The sequence below is a fragment of the Dipodomys merriami genome, unplaced genomic scaffold (assembly GCF_024711535.1).
Source record: "Dipodomys merriami isolate MVZ:Mamm:240054 unplaced genomic scaffold, mDipMer1.0.p SCAF_4, whole genome shotgun sequence".
NCBI lineage: Eukaryota > Metazoa > Chordata > Mammalia > Rodentia > Heteromyidae > Dipodomys > Dipodomys merriami.
The window spans coordinates 91,145,914-91,166,803 of NW_027205603.1; positions in this window are offsets into that span (position 1 = coordinate 91,145,914).

A 20,890-nucleotide genomic window follows, 5' to 3' on the forward strand; every position below is an offset into this window, starting at 1 on the left:
AGACTTGGACTTTTGACACATTCCTACATTTTTCAAACACCTTTTATAGTCTCAAATTATAATAGTACTTACAACAATTTCTTGCTGGAATAAGACAGATGTTGTTTCTTTTTAGTTTGACTAAAGAGAGTCAGAAAAATAGAGTGGCCAGCTCAAAACAACACTTCAAATAAAGCATTAGAAATTGGTAAGGGAACTCCTTATTTTCTTCAAGGGAATCAAATATTCCTTTAATTAAAATTTTCTGCATAAATTATTTTTTAATACATACGTACTTGGCAGTGTGAATGTTTGGCATGTGTGTGGTATTAAAGTTTCTCACTTTTGAAATATGGAGATAATTAATATTCAGACATGTGCTCTTTGTTTCCATTGCTATTGTATTTGCAAGAGTGGCATATCCTCATTTTCTATGCCTAACTACTGAATCTGCACTGAATGCACATATTTATAAAGTGCTAGTAAAGATAGATAGTGCTGACATAGAACCTAAACCGAAAGATATTTCAAAGGAATACCTATTTCTGATCAATGCTGACACACCCCATCTTATTTTATCTACACCCTATTTAGAGGATGCTCTCTTTGGTCAGCTATTTCTGTAGCTGTTCCAGAAACTCAAATCTATGTGTTTGTGCTATTGACCTGGCCTTCTGGTTCCCAGAATCGGATGCTTACATAAACATGCGAGAAGCCAAGGCTGGAAGGAAATGGACTGTCTCCACGTACCTTTCTGACTATCAGGAAATGGCTTGATCTTTTGTTTTGATCTGGGAAAACGGCAATGGCAACAAACATGTCTGCCCCAGGGAAAATGTCCAGTCTGTTTAGGGTCTGCTTGATTGGCATGAGAATAATAGTCACTAGGAGCAGATATAAAACCAAAGGATGATTCCTGGTTGTCGGAGTCTTTTATTCATATCTGCTCATCCTCCAGAATGTAACCAGTGAGAATTTTTCTACACCTCTTTCCCCTTGTGGGTAGAGCAGCTGTGGCGATTCCCCTGGTTCCCAGAACACATGCCCGTGCCACGTTCACAGTGGTGTAACTTGGCAGTCATAGTGAGCAGGGATCAGTGTGACACATTTGAAAAATGGATGACTTGGGAGTAAGGAAAACAACACAAGTTCAGATCTGACATCCCAGTCAGTAGACACCCGCACTTCCACTGAACTTAGATACCCTGAGACTCGGGATCTTTTCATGTGGCAGATATGCAAAATGAGAAAAACAGATTCTATTTTAACAAATATATATAAAGAAAATATAGATGTGCCAATCATTTATAAGCTATAGGCATTATATATAACAGGCCAGAGCTTCAGAAGGTAGAGCAGCTAATGAGAAGCAGCAGCAACCTGGCTTCTGGGATTTGCTCTGCAGCTACCAGAAGTATGCCGTAGGCCAAATCCCTCCAGCGTTTTTTCTCCTTACCTAGAGAAAAAAAATTTAAACAGCAACTTTCAGCTCCAATCCTCTAGTGTCCTAGTATGTGTGTTATTATTTTTGTTCATATAAGTTCTGCATTATCTATTAACATTTCTATAATTTTCTTCTGAATGACTATGTCCCCATTACTTTATATTCTCTGTGCACATTTATCTGTTTTCCTCCAGCACATTAGAAGCACCTTTTTTTCTCAAAATCTATTAAGTTCAGTCTTATTATTCTTTCTTTGCATTTATAACCTTTTCAAATTAAATAGCACTGGCATATTTAATTTTGTAGGCATCTACCTTATTCTTGGTGATAAGCTACACGAAAGGAGGCAGACTCCATGAGATTTCAAAGTGGGAATAAATAGTGTGTTAATGCAATTCACAAATTATACTAAATCGTAAGATGCAGCAAGAAACAGAATGAGTATAGATGTAATACAAATGGAGTTTGAAGGATTAGAAATGGGCCAGATCATAGCCAAATTAGATGTGGTTAAATCACAAACTCGCTACAAAACAAAGTTTCTAAGAATTTTTACTAAGGAGGAAGACAGATGAGAGGAAAATGCACAATTAGCCTGTGAGTCCACTGAACAATAGTAAAGGCCAGAGCAGGAGTTGGAACACTTTGCTATGTTTCCACGTTGCACAGAGGCAATCCATCCACTAGTGAGTTGAGCAAAGAGCCATCAAATGTCCATCCTACACCAAACGTATGACTGTAACAGGATCTACAAGAAGAGTTGACCAGGACATAACCTTTGCTTTCTTTATAAAAAATAAATCAAGGAGAGCAGATGGGTACTCTGGGTAATAAGCAGACCATCTTGCCTATCACATAAAGGAGACACTCAGAAAAAGAGTGCTCATTTGATATTTGTGTCATCCTGGAAACTAAGTCAAAACTGTCCGTCTGGAGAAATCAAGAAAGAACAAAGGAAGCATCAGCCTGAGTTCGCATCTTAAACCAGCTCAACCTGCACTCCTTCGTGGGCCCATCGTACCACACTGCTTTCCTTTGACCTCCAGTCTAATCCTTGAGCCCCACTAAAATGAACCACAATGTGTGAAATAGAAAATGTTCACACTTCTTCCAAAATGGGACACTTCTGTGTTTAGGGCTGTCTTCCTGTTGCCACTTGCTTATGAAACTCCTATTTAAAGTCAAGGTACAACTTCACCTGCTTACTGGTACCAACTCAACCACGACAGGCTGAGCTAAGGTCTTCTTTTTTCTGGCCCTGTAGGATCCTCATCTCTCATGTGCTGAGGCAAACTATTACCCTTATTTCTGTGCTTTCTCCTGGTTCATGCGGTTATGAGACACAGAGTCTGGGATTTATTTTCCACGCACCTGAGATGTGTACTCTCATGTAGGACTTTGGTAGGCTTTGGTAGATGAGTAGAGGTCATCATGAATGGGCATGTCTTTTCTAGAAACACTAAGAAATGAGGTTGATGGTAGGGACATGACTCTGGGGCACTCTAGGCATAGATTGTCACGTGGGTGTTCGTGAATCGGATGTGAGTCACTCCCAGTGAGTGATGCTGTTCACTGTTCAGAAGGCATCAGGCAGATCACCTTACCTCTCCAGTCAGGAGGATGAACCCCTTAAAATGTACTTCTTGCTCATGTAACTGTAACCCCTCTGTACAGTATTTTCACAATAAAAATGTATTTAAAAATTTTAATGTTTAATTGAAGTGCTGCATGTTTAAGTGTTTAGCAAAATGCCTCGTGAATTTCATGCTGTCTGTGTGCTCAATTCCCATCTTTCTTTTAGTCCTCACTCCTGCAAAGACCATGGTCCTGGGGCACCATGTTCAGGTGTCTGAGCACATGCTTTTTTTGGTAGCAACAGTGTAGTGTGGAGAAGATAATCTCAAGACTTGTTAAAGGCACAAAAAGAACGAAAGAAAATCAGATGCTTTGAGCAATGTGGAAAGCTCCTGGACAAGAATTTTCTCATCCCGTGTAAGATAAGAAAGCTACCACTTGGAAGCTGGAACCGGTAGCATTTACTTCTACATTCTATAGTAATTTTACATCTGCTTCCCTCGGCCTTTCTTGTAGAAAATGTAAGGTAGTCGTAACTCCTGAAAATAGAACTGAGAAAAGAGTCTTCACTGTTATACCATGGGCAGAAGTTCTCAACTTCCTGTCTGGTGAACTCCTATCAGGGGAGACTGACCAAGAGAAAATCAATCTATCCATTGGTTATATCCAAAGAGCAAGGAGCATTGCTTTCCATGAGAAGTTGAGTTGGAATTGGGGTCTGTTTCCATTTACTTACCAGAACATCTAATGTTTCCTGTTGTGTTATCAGGGAAATTCAATTTTGAAATTACAAAAGGATACATTTTTATAGAACTATTTGAATGGATTCAGTATCCCCACTAAGAAAAGTAGGCGATTAAAAGAATACAATGATGTCTGTTACAGCTTCCTCTATTTTATTATGACTATTTTAGTAGAAAGAGAATTAGCCATTCATCTAGGAGTGATAGATGCCAAATAAACTGAATTAGGGTTATTATAAAGGCTTCATTAAGTTAAGCAATTTCAATCAGTCATTTATGGTCTCATTAAACTTGGCATGCTGATTAAACTAAAGGAGTGTTAAGAATATTTGAAATCTCATCTGGATTTTGAGACCTGACTCAAACCCTACTTCTTCCAAGAAGTCCTGCTTGTCCACTGGCTGTGGGACCCCACTACTTGCTCTGCACCCCTATCCAGTGGACAGACATTTCAGAATGATATTTCAAGTACTAGCTCATGAGAAACCGATTATAATGTCAGGGAATTTCTGCTTCTTCTCAAGAAAGAATGAGATGAGTTAGACTTGTAAAATGGAGAATAGCTGCTAAAACAAACAAATTGGGGATCTTTTGCTTTATTTAGGATTGGGAATATTATGTACAATCATTTCAAATTACAAACTAAACAGTCTTTGGTAATTGTTTGAATTAATAATTGTTTTAGTGCATTTGTGGAGCGTTCATTGGTGTCATTGTGATAGTTCCATATGTGCACATGGGAGGCACTGGCCAAACTCACCCCATTCCCCAACATCTGGGTTTTGATATTTAAGGCCCCAGAAAATAAGATACCATAGAGAGTCCAACCCTCCCCTGCCATTGAGCCCCGAGGTATAATCCAGCACAAGACCAAAATGCCAAGTAGATCCCCGCTATCTCACTGTGCTATAGACACAAATGGAGTGAACAGAACCCATGCGCTCTGAGCACCAATTATTCAGGTTCTCATCAGAACCCCGATCCATTACCATGAAGAGTCACAGATGAGGATTCTAGTGCTTCACTCCAACATCTCCAATGAAACCCATCTCCACCATGAGGAATGGGCAGGAGCACATTAAAGAGTCATTATCAGGGATCAGGGATGAACTCTTCGATGTGTGAATGGCAGTCAGGAGAGCTATAAGAGCAGCCATTCCCAATGCTTACACTGCTAAGTATGGGAATTCCTCCCAGTTGCAGTGTAGAGATCATGTTGAATCCATAAGATTTTCAGTGAAGGGCTCAGAAAGTCTCTATAAGTAGTGCTTCTCTACCTGCAGAATAGAAGTTGATCTTGGTTTTCCCAAAGACATCAAAATAAAACCCTCACAACACTGAAAAATATCACATGATTACATAAGTAAATCCATTTCCTGGCACTGAAAGTCCACCAACAGTTTTTCAAGTAAAGCAATGAAATGTCTCAAAAAAATTGAAGTACAGTGACTTCCACTCCATTGATCAAGACACATTCTATTCATAAGCTGTTTTTGAATGGCAACTCCTTTGGACAACTACTTAATGACAATAAAAATATTAAAAAATAAGATGAAATAAAAATAAATGCAGAAAATAATAGCAAAAATATGATTTGCTGGACAATAAAAAGGGAAAATGATCTTGACAGCCATGGATGAGATTTGCAAAAGATTCCTTTTATAAACATGCTGCAAATATTTATGTACATTAGCAGACACAAATGTAATAAGAAAAAAATGGAAGACATTTTAAATATACGCAAGCATAACTTCCAAATGTTGGAAAATACGTACAACAGCAGTGAATACTAACATTGGTCATTTCTGTTTTTCTTTTCACTGTTTATTTTAATTTATTTTATTTTTAGAAATGATGCATTTGAGATTAAGTGTACATAATTGTTCATGATGGTGAAAGTGAAGGTAATTTTCTCATATTTGCTTCCATTTACATAAAAATACAATCACTAATTTTCCAATCTTTCATTCAAAATAGTACTTAACACAGGTACATAAAAGTTGAATGACAGCATGCATGAAAATGTTCTTTGTGATTCCTCTGATCTTGCAAGCATGAGTTCTTTGCTATGTGTATGTTGCTCAAGACAAGGAGTTTCTAGTCAACTATATGCCACAGTTCACTGTTTATTTTAGAGCAGTATAGTTTCTAGGTTAAGAAACAAAAGTCTAGAATTGGATGTCTGAATTTGGGTATAAATTCATGCTTCATGAGTGTGTGATCTTGAACAACAACAACAACCTGGCTATCTCTATTTCTGTGTTTCATATGTAAATTAGAGATAAAATAATAATTTCCCCAGAGGATGCTTTTGTGACACTTCGAGGAGACAACACATGAGAACTTCATTAAAGCGTGATCCCATGGTTAAGTAGGTTTTGGCCGCTAACAGATGGAAATAAGGTTTAGGAAGTGTATAGCAGCCTTTCCAGGAGCACAGCCCCATTGGCCAGACCCTGCGGTGAGGGGTGCACAGGGAGGACCTGCCTGCCCACAGCCACCCAGCAGGAGATTCCATCCCTCAGGACACAGCTTCTGTCTCTGTCTGGTCTTGGGTTGATCATTTGAATGATTGCTTATGATTTGCCAGATTCTCCTATGATACTGTTTTATAGTCTCTGCACTTTACCATTTCAACTTCAATCAGTGAATGAACAATTGCAGGCAAACTTGATCAGCTATGTCTTCTTTCTCTACAGGAAAATTTGCATCATAAAGTAGTTGAGGGAAGTAGTGTTCTGTGCTGTTAACAGGCATTTGGGTGTTTGAGCACAAACAGACAGACCTTCCAAAGGCCACCATGATGGCTGTTTCCTTAGAATACCTAGAACACTACAGAACCCCATTAGTTTAGCTTGGATCTTACACCTTATATTGAACAAGGGAAATATGAGGACTGCTCAGAGGTATCTTCTTATTTAATTTCAAAGTCAATAAGAGCATGCTGGATCATCATCGCTCAGTCCTGTCCAGAGAGTGAGATAAATAACCAGCTTCCACAAGCCAATTTTGGCCTTTTTGAAGCAGCCACAAAGACTCTTCTTTTGTGAGAAAAGAAAGTGGGGTGACCCAAGTCCCCTGAGACACAGCTGCTGTGTATGCTTTTCAGTTCAACCTGCAGCCCTCTGTTCCGGACCTTCCAGAAAGTTCAGACATGGGAACCTACTGCATAGAGCCACACGTCCAGTCAGAGGACCCTTCCGCTCGACCCACAGTCTGCACCATTGTTTTCTGCTCATCTACATCATTGCGTCTGATGACTGGAAACACAGAACATGGCTGAAAAAGGTCTCTGTCCAGATGTCTGTCTATGGGCATTTTGTCTGCAGTTTCAGGGGAGTGTGAATGCTGGGGAAACAGCCTTGACAATCTTGTGAATGTCAGACTTGTTGAGTGTTATTCAAACATTCCATGGCATGATTTTTCCATGAGTTATGCTGCCAGTGATGCCCAGATAAATCTCACGAACTCTTCAATGTATGCATGTACCCTATGGTGAATGTGCAAATGTCCAAACAAGTAATTATGCTCCATTAAGACAGACATGGACCAGAGACAGACCTAGGAGGATTTATTAGTTAGAACAATAAATAGAAGGAGTCACAATGTCCATGATCTTCTATCTATGTATCTATGTATCTATGTATCTATGTATCTATGTATCTATGTATCTATGTATCTATCTATGTATCTATGTATCTATGTATCTATGTATCTATCTATCTATCTATCTATCTATCTATCTATCTATCTATCTATCTATCTATCTATCTGTATCATGGACAGAGTGAGGTACATCTGTAAGCATGCTTGCTTGATGAATCAAGTTGCTAAGGCTTAAGATCAAGCAAGATCCAACTCATGATGAACCCTAAGTACGGTGTTAGACTGCAGGTTCTGAATGTGTAAGCACTGTTAGAAAAGGAATGACCATGAAGAAGGACACCCATGGTTATGAGAAAAAGAGCCATGGTAGACAATTTGTGGCACACTGATGGTAGTAACCCCTTTAGGAAGTAAACTGAGGTTAAGAGGTAACTACATAAACTATAGTCTCTGATGTTGGTGAAGAGTGGATAGAAAGGTGCGATACTGTATACAAGTTTTCCTGTCTGGTGTTTAGTAGACACGTATTGCAGTATACATGGCTTTTGGGAGTCAAATGTAAGACTTCCTTGCTTTTGCTTACTTATATGATCTAGATCAAATTAGTGAATCTCATGGTTCTTGTTATCATAAAGTTTGATCAGTGCCACTTGGGTCTCAAATTGTGGAAATCCATAACAAATTAAAAAGACACAAACTGAAAAACATGATATATATATATATATATATATATATATATATATATAGAGAGAGAGAGAGAGAGAGAGAGAGAGAGAGAGAGAGAGAGAGAGAGAGAGAGATCTTACACAAAAGATCCAGTAAGTATACCATAATTATCCTTCTTTCTTCATGAGAAATATGTCTCCTTTATGTCAGCTCTTCATTTCTAAGCATACTACAGAGATTATTGAGTAGGAATTTAAGGAACACTTGTAGAAGGCAAAAATCAGTGAGTAAATGCTTGAGAGAACGGTGATCTGGAAAGAGCCGAATTCTATACACAATGACATTGCCGACTCCTGTTTGGAGCCCTTCTCCTGACATTCCGGCGAGGTTCTGAATTTCTCAGATGTTCCCATATCTCACTTCATTAGCACCATATCTGTTTGTGAAGAAATCTGGCTAAGTTGATTTCTCTAGGCAACCAGGTTTGTACTTTTTGTCCTTTGATTGCAATTAATGAGATTAATTGTTTATCTACTTCCTCATTATGGTTTGATGAGGCCCACACAAGTGCATTTTCCAGGAATATAAGTATTTAGTATTAGTGGGTCGTCTTGTTGGGAGAGCAATGTTATTATACTGCTTCATTAATGCTTGTACATGAGGTTCAATTAAGATTTACAAATTAGGTTTAATTAAGGTTTATAAGCAGTGAGGTGAACTCTTGGCGGCCCTGCTGTGCCCATGTTGCCGCTTCCTCCTCTTTCTTCTCTTTTCTTTTTCTTTCTTTCTCCGTAGATGGTCCTAATTGTGATTAGAGAAATCAAGTGGGTTCTGCAACTGCAAAATCAAGTGTCTTCCCTGGGCTTCTGGCAAGCTTCTGCCAAGCCTCTGTTACATCTATAAATGAGACATACCACTGAGCTACCAAAACACATCCTGCATCTGGGAAATAGCAAACAACTAAATCCAATTACCAAGTCAAACCCCCAAAGTACTGGAATCAAATTGCTGAACCGACCAGGTGACTTCATAACACTTTGCATATGTGTGTGTGTGTGTGTGTGTGTGTGTGTGTGTGTGTGTGTGTGTGTGTGTGTGTGTCTGTATTGCATATAGAGACATATATTTGTATTTGTGTATATATAATATATGTGCAGTACTTGGTTTTGAATTCAGGGCCTTGAGCTTATAAAGACAGCTGTACCACTTGGGCCACTCTACCAACCCAGATGATGTCATTTTTTGTTATGTTACTACATGAAATTATTACAGATAGGACAATTTTGGTACAGTATGACATAAAGCTTAAGAAATGACTAACTGGAGAATAAAGTGATGTCGTTAATCCCTCTTTATCAGCTCTTGGAAAATCTGATATATTAATTTGATAGTAAAAAGTGAAACCAAGATTCTAAACCATGTCCAATTGAATTTGTGCTTTTTCTGCTTAGTTCGGCTTGCAAAAATAGTCTAGCCAAAGTAAGAACATGACCTTAATTCATGGATAGGTTTGGATTCTTTGTTACTCACGTTGTGATATTGTTTTATCAACCTCTTTGGAAACCTCTGCTTCAATAGAGGAGCTATATAATCATTTACACCTTCTTGTTTTGTGTAAGTAAGTGAGAAGACAATGTTTGACATTTCAGCTGTCAATTTCTACTATGGACATTCCTCTTCATCATAAATTCACTAAGAAAGGAACGTTATTTGGTAAGAAATTGAAATAGACAATAAGCAGGAAAACATCAAGAATAGGATTACTTTTGCAGAAACAGCCTTGAGAAGACAATGTCTAAATGAGATCTTTCTGTTCTAAGAGCGAGCATTTTTGAGATTATTTCCTTAAGAAGGAGGAAAAAGAAGTGAAAGCAAAGGAAGAGGAGGGGGCAGATGAGGAAAGAAGGAAGGAAGGAAAGAAGGAAGAAAAGAAGGAAGGAAGAACCTGAGAAAGGGAGGAGGGAGGGAAGGAAGAAGGGAGAGGGAAAGGAGGGAGGAGGAAGGGAGGATAATGGGGAGGCAGAGGAAGGGGAGGAGGAACAGAAGGAGGAGGGATCAGAATAGGAGGGGAAGAAATGGGAGGAGGGGGGAGGAGGAGGAAGAACACGGGGTCATCCCTCTCTGCCTTGCTTCTCTCCAAAAACTGTCCACAAAATTCAGGGAGATGGTAAATATTATAAAAAAGGAACAGTGCTTGGTAAAATGTATATGGGTACATAAACAAGGAGTTATTATTATGTTGATTATCATTGATGACAGCCTGGACAAATGTGCTAATTACAGTCATAAAATGAAGATGCTAGTGCTTTGCTTGGGACTTTGAAAGAGGCTTATTCTTGTCCTAAAAAGAGCGATTATAAGCACAAAATATTCTTTTTTTATTACCGCAGCAATAATAGTTCCATGTAATATTAATAACAATAATAAAATGTAAGCCACTTCTATATTATTTTCAGGGAGAAAAGAATAGAAGAACTAAAAAGTTGAGTGAGCAAGATCTTTTCCCTTTTAATGCTATCTGGAAAGGAGATGGATGATCTGATAGCATCCGGTGCCATTCCCACACTGAGGCACATCTTCCCCCTTTGTGCTTGGCACATCGTTACCATTAGTCACTGCATCTAAGATGAACCCTGGGGCTGGTAGTTTTCTATTATCCAACAAACACAGTTTTCCCAAATAGTCCAGGCTTGTCCTTGGTATTTTTCCCTGTATTGGGCTAGTATTCTTAGATGACTTTTGATGGTATTTAACAAGGTTCTCCTCCAAGACATGGTTTAATGTGTAATAAACATGTACCAGCTGAAGCTGGTATATAAAAATCAGTACCATGATAATTCAGTTTCTACATCCTTACCGCTTAGGTAATCTAGATGAATTTTACAGGGAGATGTATCTTCCTTAATCTTTCATGATCACTTCTGATGATCACTTCTACCTCTAGTTAGAGAACACTCCCACCCTGTAATATTCTAAGTACCAGTAAGGAAATAGCTAGAGATGCCCTGAGATTCTCCTAATTTCCTTGTAATTTATTTGAGTGAGTATATGGTTTCCTACTGGTGTTGTCACATATTAATATAAAAATCACTGCCCTTAAATCAGAATCAATTTGTTGTGCCTTAATCCTGACAATCAGAAATATAAAACAGGTCCTCCTGAGCTACAATCAAGATGTCAGCGGGCTGCATTCCTTCTAAAACCACCAGGACATAATCTCATCCTTTATCACACTCAGTTTCAAGGAAGCTCCTGAATTCAGCACTCACAGTAGTTTAGCATTTTCAAATGCCTCTGTGACTTACGCTTGGCTGCCTCCTTTTCCTCTTACAAGGATTCTTTGGGTCATCCAAGTCCACCAAATCCTGGAGGACAAGCTCTACTCTGCAAGATCCAGGATGAGCAAATTCATCTGCAGCCATGCATGTTACACACCACAGAACAGGAAGTGCCCAGAGTCCCTGAGATCAGGAAACCTGCATTATTATACCATGATCCTGTCTATTTAAGTAAGACAAAGATCCATCAATTATGGAAAAACTAGGATACAATACAAGAAACAGTACTATTATATTCAAGGTACCAGCTCTCTACATAGGAATCGTTGAAAAGGTACAGCAAAGAGAATGGATCCCAAAGTTACTGAAGAATCAGAGCATTATGAACTGGAATAAAGTAGATGAGCTACATTTTTCCATGGTCTAAGGTGAGATCACACATTTGTGAGCATCACCCATGAACCAATATCATTCATTTCAGAACTGAAATAGGGAAATAGCTTGATTTTCCTCTGGCCCAGAGCCTGGGACATCACCCAGCATCTTTCTGGAATTCATTCTATTCTTACCATGTGTTGCTGAGTGTCCCTCGGGCCTCTTCAATGTATGCAGTCAGGAAGGGGGCGGGATTCTGTCATGAGGGCTCCTACTATCTTAATTCCTAACAAATTCTAAAAAGGATGTATTTGGTTCATGGTTTTACAGGGCTGCAAAGGAGGATGTGGATGGAAGCCTAGCCAGTCTTTACCTTTGTCCTAGGATAGAGAGGCTAGATTTTGTGTCTGTCCTAGCTGTCTCCCCATCCATCTGCAAATTTGGATATCATGGTGGCATTTACCCTTCCTGACTTCCCAGCTGAGGTTTCCCTGTTAGGCATTATGACTTGGCCAGGCTAATATACGTGTGCCTTTTCCCCTTTCGTACTTGTAAATGTCACTGACATCACCCGGGCAGAAACCATGACCAGTGGTGCCCGTCATAACAGCACAGAGGCAGTTGTGAGAAGTCAAGGGGAATGGTCAGAAAATTATACCAATGGGATTATCATCTTAACAGTAAGCAGCAAAACAAAGAGGAAAGGAACTGGAGTCAGATGTTCCCTTAGTTTGATATCTTTTAGAGAAAAGCTAAACAAAGACATTTACTAATGTTCTTTCCTTGCTTGTCAAAAAAGAATAATCAAATACACTCTGAGGGTATACTGGGTGGATTATGACAGATATGTAAAAATGCACGCCCCTTTGTACACCAAAAGGCAAGCCCTAAATAAAAGACACCATTAACACCACTGCTGTTTATATTGTTTTGCTCAAGTGGTAATCCATTCTTCACATTCTCCCCTTTAAAGGGAAGGAAATTAAATTGGAAAGATTAACGAGATCTAGAGGTGTAAGTTTTCTTTTGTTTTAAACTGCAAGCTTTATCTGTGACTTTCCTGCGCATATTTCTTAATGGATTTTTGGTGCGTGGACTCTGAGAAAACAAATCAATGCAGCATTAATAATAAAGCAGAGAATATTACTTCCACAGCAATTTTCTTGGTAAAGTGGGAGATTGAAAACTACTTATGCACTGGATCCTTTAAACTCTGGACATGAAAACAAGAATATCTACATCTGTAGCCCAAGGTATTTAAATAAACCTCCTGCTAACTTCATCCCCATGGACAAATTCCTTCCATAGCTTGCTGTTTCACTATGACACAGACAAATAAAATCACCCCTCATGAGAAATGTAGAATGATGCTAAATTAAATTTTCAGCTTACAATCACATAAGCCATTAACATATGTACAGTATGGAATCTGTATTTTTTTACCCACCCTTGTTTGGCGGTAGACCATTTTGTAACTGTCCCCTGGTCACTCCCACATTAGTAATGTGACATTTGCTATTTCCCAAGGAATTGGTTTTCTCTATAGAAAACCAATTATAGAAAACTTGGTGACCTGAATGCCACCAAGTTACCAACTAATTAATTGAGTATTTTAAGTTCAAATAAATGTCTTATTATATCTTTCTAAGTGTGGGTTTATTCATTAGAATCACCATGCTAATAACAACAAAATAACATTTTTTTCTATATTTTAAGTAACTTGAAAGGTCAGACAGGGTCATTGCATTTGAGCATTCCAATCAACCTGGATTCCAATCAATTGGAACTTATTATTATCAGCCACATCCTAATATGGGAAAGCTAATGTCTAGAATGATAAAACAACTTGCCTACATTTGCTGAGCTACCTATGAAGTGCTAGGCTACTCTAACTTCTAAAAGGAAATGCGGTTGCACCTTCTGAGAGTTCTAGAGTCAGTTATTAAACATCAAAATGAATGAGTCAACTTGCATTTATCAGGGCTATGACTGACAAACACATGTTGAGTGGACAGATCAAAGATGCACCCCCATCAACACATATTTTATTTTTTAATAAGTTATCTCTTTTATATTTAAAAGCAGATTAGAATTGATTACCTGGGACCACATAAATTACTTTAAACTCTTTCAGGACTTGTTTCCACTTCAACAAACTTGGAATTATGAATGCTGATGTATAATATCGAAGTTGCTATGGACTCATTAGAGCCTTTGCAATGATAAATAATCTCATCAAGTTACCAATGTCAGTGCATAGGTATTTAATGTAGTACCTGGTGTACAATATTGCATAAGTGTGGACAAATTTTTGCCTTTGGTAATAGTATATATACTACGTGGAATCCAAAGGGAAGGCTTCCCATTTCCTTCCATTAAATCACTCTTACATACCAAGAAAGTCTTCAGTGTCTTATGTAGACAGCTGTTTTTAGATGTTCATCTGTGAAAAATCCCAATGAATCCATAATGTAGTGTAATTGGCCATCATTATCTCATTTTGACCGTGCAAGTGGAGATTGAATAATATGAAAACCCTTTTCTAGAATTTTCTGGTGATTATTGAAGGACTGATAGGACATAAAGTGTAAGCATAAGATAGTATTAATAACATCTCAAGCTACCAAACTTTTTTTTGCATGATGAAAAATTTTAAGGCATCAATTTTTACAGACACTCATTCATTGAGATTGATTTTGTTAATTAATATTCCAAAGCATTTGCTTCATTTAATAAGATAAAGTCAGCCCTGCTGTATTTCAATGCTAGCTATAATTGATGATGATATTATGAAAATTAATGATTTTCCCATTATCCATTATGACATCATCAGTGCTAATGATCTGTTTATTGCTTCTCTGCTGATGGCAGCTTAAGAAGTTGGAAGACAAGAGAGAAAGCCTACATCTCTTTAAAACCAGTCAGACTTCACATCTAGACAATATTCAATTATGTAATCATCCAGCAAACATGTTATTAAAAATAACTCGCACCCCAAAAGTTCAAGGCATATTCAGTCGCCTGCCAAGGAACAATTGATGTAATGTAGCAAGGTATGGAAGTATCCAAAGTATGTTGCTCTTGGGAATCTCATTTCTGACATTTAAGCTCCTGCTTAGTGGAAACTGAAATGGGAAATTAAGGGTGGAACTTTAAAATGCAAAGCAGAATGGTAAGGGAAATTTGGTTTACACAGAAGATATTCGATCACTATTAAGCCTGTGAAAATTAAAATATAAACATTTCATTTAATATACTAGGAATCTGGGACTCAGGGCATCAGGATGCTGGCACTACCAAGAGGAGAGGCTTGGAACTTTCACACGGAGCCCTCTGATATCTGAACAATGTGAATTGTGCAAGCAACAACCTACCAAGAACATTTGCAGAGGAGAGAAGCTGGAAAACGGTGTCTAGGTTTCCATGAGTATTGCGCTAGAACCTTGATATATACAGTGAGAGGAAGGGGACAGGATCCCGGGAGGAGGATAAAAGCTTGGTTTAAAAAGTTTTGACTTGACAGTATAACATGTGGAGGAGATGGGGACAAACAAGTCGTTTAAGGATTCAGGTGGACCTGTTGCAACAATGAGAAGTACAAAATGTCATGTCAAAACCAGCTTTACAATTTCGGTGTGGGGGGGGAGGGGGGTATAATTGGGTGGGGGGAGGGGGGTAAAATTGGGTGGGGGGAGGGGGGAGGCGGGGAAGGGAAGTGAAGGGTAAACAAAGGAGGAGGCTGCAATGCTTGGTAAGAAATGTATGCATTATCCTGCCCATGTAATTGTAGCCCCTCTGTACAGTATGTTCTCAAATAAAATAAAATACAATTAAAAAAAAAAAAGTTTTGACTTGAAAAGACTTTACATCAATACATGATACATAAGAATGTGACTAGAGTCCTAGCAAAACAAACAGACATGAGGTGTGTCTGAAAAAGCCTCTTCCGACAGGAAAATGACAATGTACGCATGTCACACACCTGTTCAGTGAATAGTTATTAGTAGCACACAGGTGCACCGGCACCTCACAAATATCCATAAGCAGCACAAGGCATCCATTGACATGTTCAAATTACAAAGAATTAAAATAAAATTTAAGGCAAGACAATTTTGCTTTTCTCACCAAAAGCAAACAATTTAAACAATATGGATCAATGTTTTCCTTTTCAGTGCAAGAAAAATTTTAGCCCTAATAGTTCTAATTGATGGAATGATGAGCTGAATTCTCTCATCTGGAAGACTCAGCAGGCATCCTCTACAATTACCCACTTCACAATTCTAGGATTCAAGGGACTCTCTCAGGATAGTCTCAGCCATAGCATGGATTCTCAGAGGGAGCGTATCAGCTGTTTACAGCTATATAGTCTTTCATTGGACTCTCCTTTTAGTGTGCAGACACATTATGAAGACCTTATTCAAGGCTTCAAACCTACTAAATAATACCACCAGGAGAAAGATGTTCTTTAGTTGTTCTGAATTATCTTTAAATGAGTGTTTGGTACACCTAAATGGCTACAACTTCAAATTCCTCTTGACATTTTCAGCTTTTCAAAAGATCTCATATGTGACAAATAAAATGAGACAAAATAAAGACATGGCTTCAGCTGACTTAGCTATGACCCAGAAGTCTGAACCACAATAGGATTTAAAATGTCACCATTATAAACTAACTAGTAGAGGGGCATGGGATGGAACATGATTTGGGAATCAAAAGGTTTTGAGGAATTGCCCTCTGCTCCACTCAGCTACGGTGGGCATCATGCCCACTGAAGGACAGATCTTCCTCTGTCACGTTCATCCACATTCTCATACCCTGGCGCACACAGGCATAGATTTAGGAGTTTAAAAATCCTGACATTAGGCAAACTAAGAAAAAATATCTAGTTAGAAATATCATTTTCTTATTAGGACCAGAGGCAACAGTGCAAGGAAACATGATTTTAGAGGCATTCTGCCATCGACAGACTATTTTCTTCTGATTTCATAAGCTAGAAATTCATACGCAGGTAAATAAACAAGAAGATTCTAGGCAAGTGCCTCAGGAAAATTGACTGATCAGCTTTTATGGCTTGCTACAAATTCTTTTGTTGGGCAAACTATATGGAATCTATATGTTTGATGAGGTAGCAAGTCCTAATTAATAATCAGGACAATGGCTATTATTAATTGACAGATTGTTCATTTCATAATTATTTTGTGATTTTTTAAATAATTTAATTTAATAATTCTTGTTGGGTTAATAACATTTAGTACTCTGCCTCCTGGTTATAAGTTTATGTGACCTCCTCTTCCTCCTCCTGCCTCCTCCTCCTCCTCCTCCTCCTCCTCCTCCTCTTCCTCCTCCTCCTTCTCCTCCTCCTCCTCCTCCTCTCCTTCCTCATCCTCTCCTTCCTCATCCTCCTCTCTTTTTCTCCTTCTGCCTATCTGAGCTGTGACATGTGGTTGTGTCAATGATAGACTCTCCAGCATCCAACAAAGTCCTGACCTATAGACCAATGGAAAAAGAAATAAATAACAAGCACTCATTATATACAAAATCCTAGGCAATTGCTATTAGCAAGAACCACAGCAAGTTCTGGGACGTGATTGACACTGGCACCTGCTGCCAGTGTCACATGCTTCCATTCTCCCTGTGTTGGCACGTTCCCTAGGACCAGCAGAGATCCCCATGTTGGTGGACACTGGCCCAAGGTGGGCCCAAGGGCTTGGACATCCCCACACCTCTGTCCACAGCTAACCACCCACTGCATTAGATGGAAGCTTCTGCCCAGCAGCTCTTCCCCTGAAGGCTTTAGAAACACATTCTCCCTCATCTACGCCTGCAGCACCATCTGCTGTCACTGTAAACACCTGTTGCCCATGACAGATGGCATCTGAGAAAGGCCTGAGGAGATATTCACCATGCTCCGGGTCTCTGAGCAGCATTGCTTCCTTTGGGTATCTTACCCACACTGCCCTGTGCCCTTAGCAGCGTGGTGAGAATCTCCACTTACCTACAGGGACCTCAGAGATAGAGAAGCCCATGTTGCCTCATGCATTGCACCTGAAGACATGGATTGAAGCCAAAGAAAAGAGATGCAGTTTTATCTATAGCAGCCAACTATAGCCAAAGGCAATGAAGATGACCAAATCAACATCCTAAGTAACTTGTGCAGGAGAAATTCCTTTACCTGTAGAAGTCACCCACATACTTACTAGAGACAAGAGAGGCAGCAGATTCGATTCTTGTCAGTCAATGTAGAGAGAGAAAAGTATGAAAGGAAACACGAAAGAGGAATGCAGTAATCTTCCAGCACCATACCACCAGCAAAAGAACATTGAAAAAGCATTCCAAATAAAGGTTCTCAGAAAACTATTCGTGATGCATCAGAATACAGATATTAATACAGATAGCAATAATAATGAACATAGTAATAAAGTAAATCATTTAAGATACGAATGAGAAGTTCGTGAAAAACACAGACCTATGGGAAAAAATTAAATCTGGAACTCAATAAAAGGTTTTATAGAATGGCCTCAACAATAAGAATTAGAGGCTGGAGATTTAGCTCAGTGAATGAGCACTTGCCTGGCAAGTGCAAGGCCCTAAGTTTGGTCCTCAGCTCCAAAAATATAAACAAAATTAAGCCAAAGAATGAATCTGAGCGTCAAGAAAGAGCCTATAAAATACCCTAATTAGCTGAAAAATAAATTAAAATAAAGCAAAATAAAAGGGTTGGATGGATAAAGGAAAAGAAAGAAATACGAAGAAAGTGCCTAAAGATCTATGAGTCGCTTTGTTTATTTATACTATGCTAAAGTTTATAGTATGCTATTTATTAAATACTGGAGAAATACTGGAATTAGCAATTCAAGATGAAAACATGAAGAAAAAAAACATCACAAACCCATTTGATGAAATAATGGCAGAGAACATTCTTCATCTTAAAAGATATGGGTATCTAAATCCACTAACCCCAAAAGACCTCTTGACCTAAATAGATGTGTGTAGAAAAAAGTAGAGGATTGCATGATATAGTTATGATAAAAATCTAAGATTTTCCAAAATAAAAAATGGAATTCTGTAAAAGGCAAGGGAAAATGACAAGTCAAATAGGAGGGAGGGACTCCCACTATAAGATTTGAAAAAATTCTGCTAAGGATATTATACTCCATAAAGGTATCCTTCAAAAGTGAAGGAAAAAATGTTTCGAAGAAAAGCACAAACATAGGTAATACATCATCAAAATATTGATCTTAGCTGGGCGCCGGTGGCTCATGCCTGTAATCCTAGCTACTGAGGAGGCTAAGATCTGAGGATCATGGTTCAAAGCTAGCCCAGACAGAAAAGTCTCTGAGACTCTATCTCCAATAAACCACTAGAAAACTGGAAGTGGCGCTGTGGCTCAAGTGGTAGAGCACTCGCCTTGAACTGAAGAGTGCAGGGACAGTGCCCAGGCCCAGAGTTCAAGCCCCATGACGGACCAAAAACAAAAGAAAAGATTGACCCTACAGAAAATGTCTGGAGTCATAAATCTGGAAGAATGAGGTTCAGAAACATCGCCGTATTTTCCTGCTCCCCTCTCCCCCTGAAAGCAGGGTGGGGTAATGAAGTTCAACAAGAAACGCACTCTTTACCTTACTATGTAACCATAATTCACCAGTTCATCATCTTGACATTAAAATTAAATTTTAAAAAAGAAACACCACCATTCAAAAGAATATGAAAAACAAGAGGTTCCCTTACAAGAAACCACAAAGTTACAATAAACTGAAAATAAAATGCAAACATATAAAACAGTTAACAAAATGTCTGGAATAGGTGCTTACACATTAATCATAACCTTGAGTGTTCAGATTACATTCTCCAATGCAGAAGTTATGAAGTTGGTGAATGGATAAAAACACAAAGTTCATTCTTACCCTGCATGCAAAAAGCTCATTGAACCAGTGTTTTTTGTTTGCTTAAAAAAATCATAGACTAAAGTGCGATGTTAGTAAAAGATATTCCTCATAAAGGGAAACAAAAAAAAGTAAGAGTTGCTAAAAATATTAAATGAAAAATGTTAATTCTAACATATTAAAAACAGAAAAAGTCACACATCCAACAAAGATCAATTCATCAAGAAATATAACAATTATAAACATATAGGCAACCAAAGTTGGAGCATTCCAATAGAGAAAGCATTATGCAGCTTAAACAGATACATAGAATCTAACAGAGCAGATAGTTGGGAACTTCATTGTCCCACTTTAACCATTGCTTACATCATTTACACAAGAAGCCATATAATAAAGTAAATTAATACTCAATTGTCAAATATTTCATCCATCACCTACAAAATTCACAGTCCAGGAAACTGTTTCCAGGATCAAACATTCGTTAGACCACAAAGTAAGTAAAAACAAATTAAAAAGAAGAAAGAAATGTTTTCCAGTACTTTTGGTCACTGTAATGGAATGAAGTTTAAAAGTCAACAAGAGAAACAAAACAGAACTTGTACAAGTGCATAAAAACTAAAACTTGGATTCTTTTAGTATAGTTTGAAGCCCAGTACTATGATACCTCTGTCATTGCCCTTAATTCACATTGTGCTTAATTCACAATATGTGTTATGATTCTATCTTAATTTTAGAATTGTTTTCCTACTTTTACAGAGAAGAACATTGGGGTGTTGAGTGAGATAGCATTCCTTATGGTATGACCCTTTTCACCCTACTATTTCTGAAAATACATTGACTTGGAAGGTCGTCCCATTTTCTGCTGTTTTTTCAGTCTCTTTAAAATTTTATAGTTTTCAGTATGGGGGTTTTTCACTTCCTTGGTTAAGTTTTTATCTAGTATTTTTTAAATATATTGTGGTTTTTGTGTGGGTTTTTTGGTTTGTTTTGCTTTTGCCAGTCCTGGGGCTTGAACTCAGGGCCTGGGCACTGTCCCTGAGCTTCCTTTATGCAAGGCTAGTGCTCTACCACTTGAGCCACAGTACCAATTCTGACTTTTTCTAAGCATGTGGTACTGAGGAATCAAACCCAGGGCTTGCTTCATGCACGCTAGGCAAGCACTCTACCACTAAGCCACCTTCCCAGCCCAAATTATTGTGAATGGAATTATTTTCCAATTTATTTTTTATCAGTTCATTGTTGAGATTTAGAAAAACTCCTAATTTTTATCTTTGATTCTATATTCTTCTATATTGACAAAGATGCTAATCAGATCTACAGATTTTGATGAAATCTTTAGTC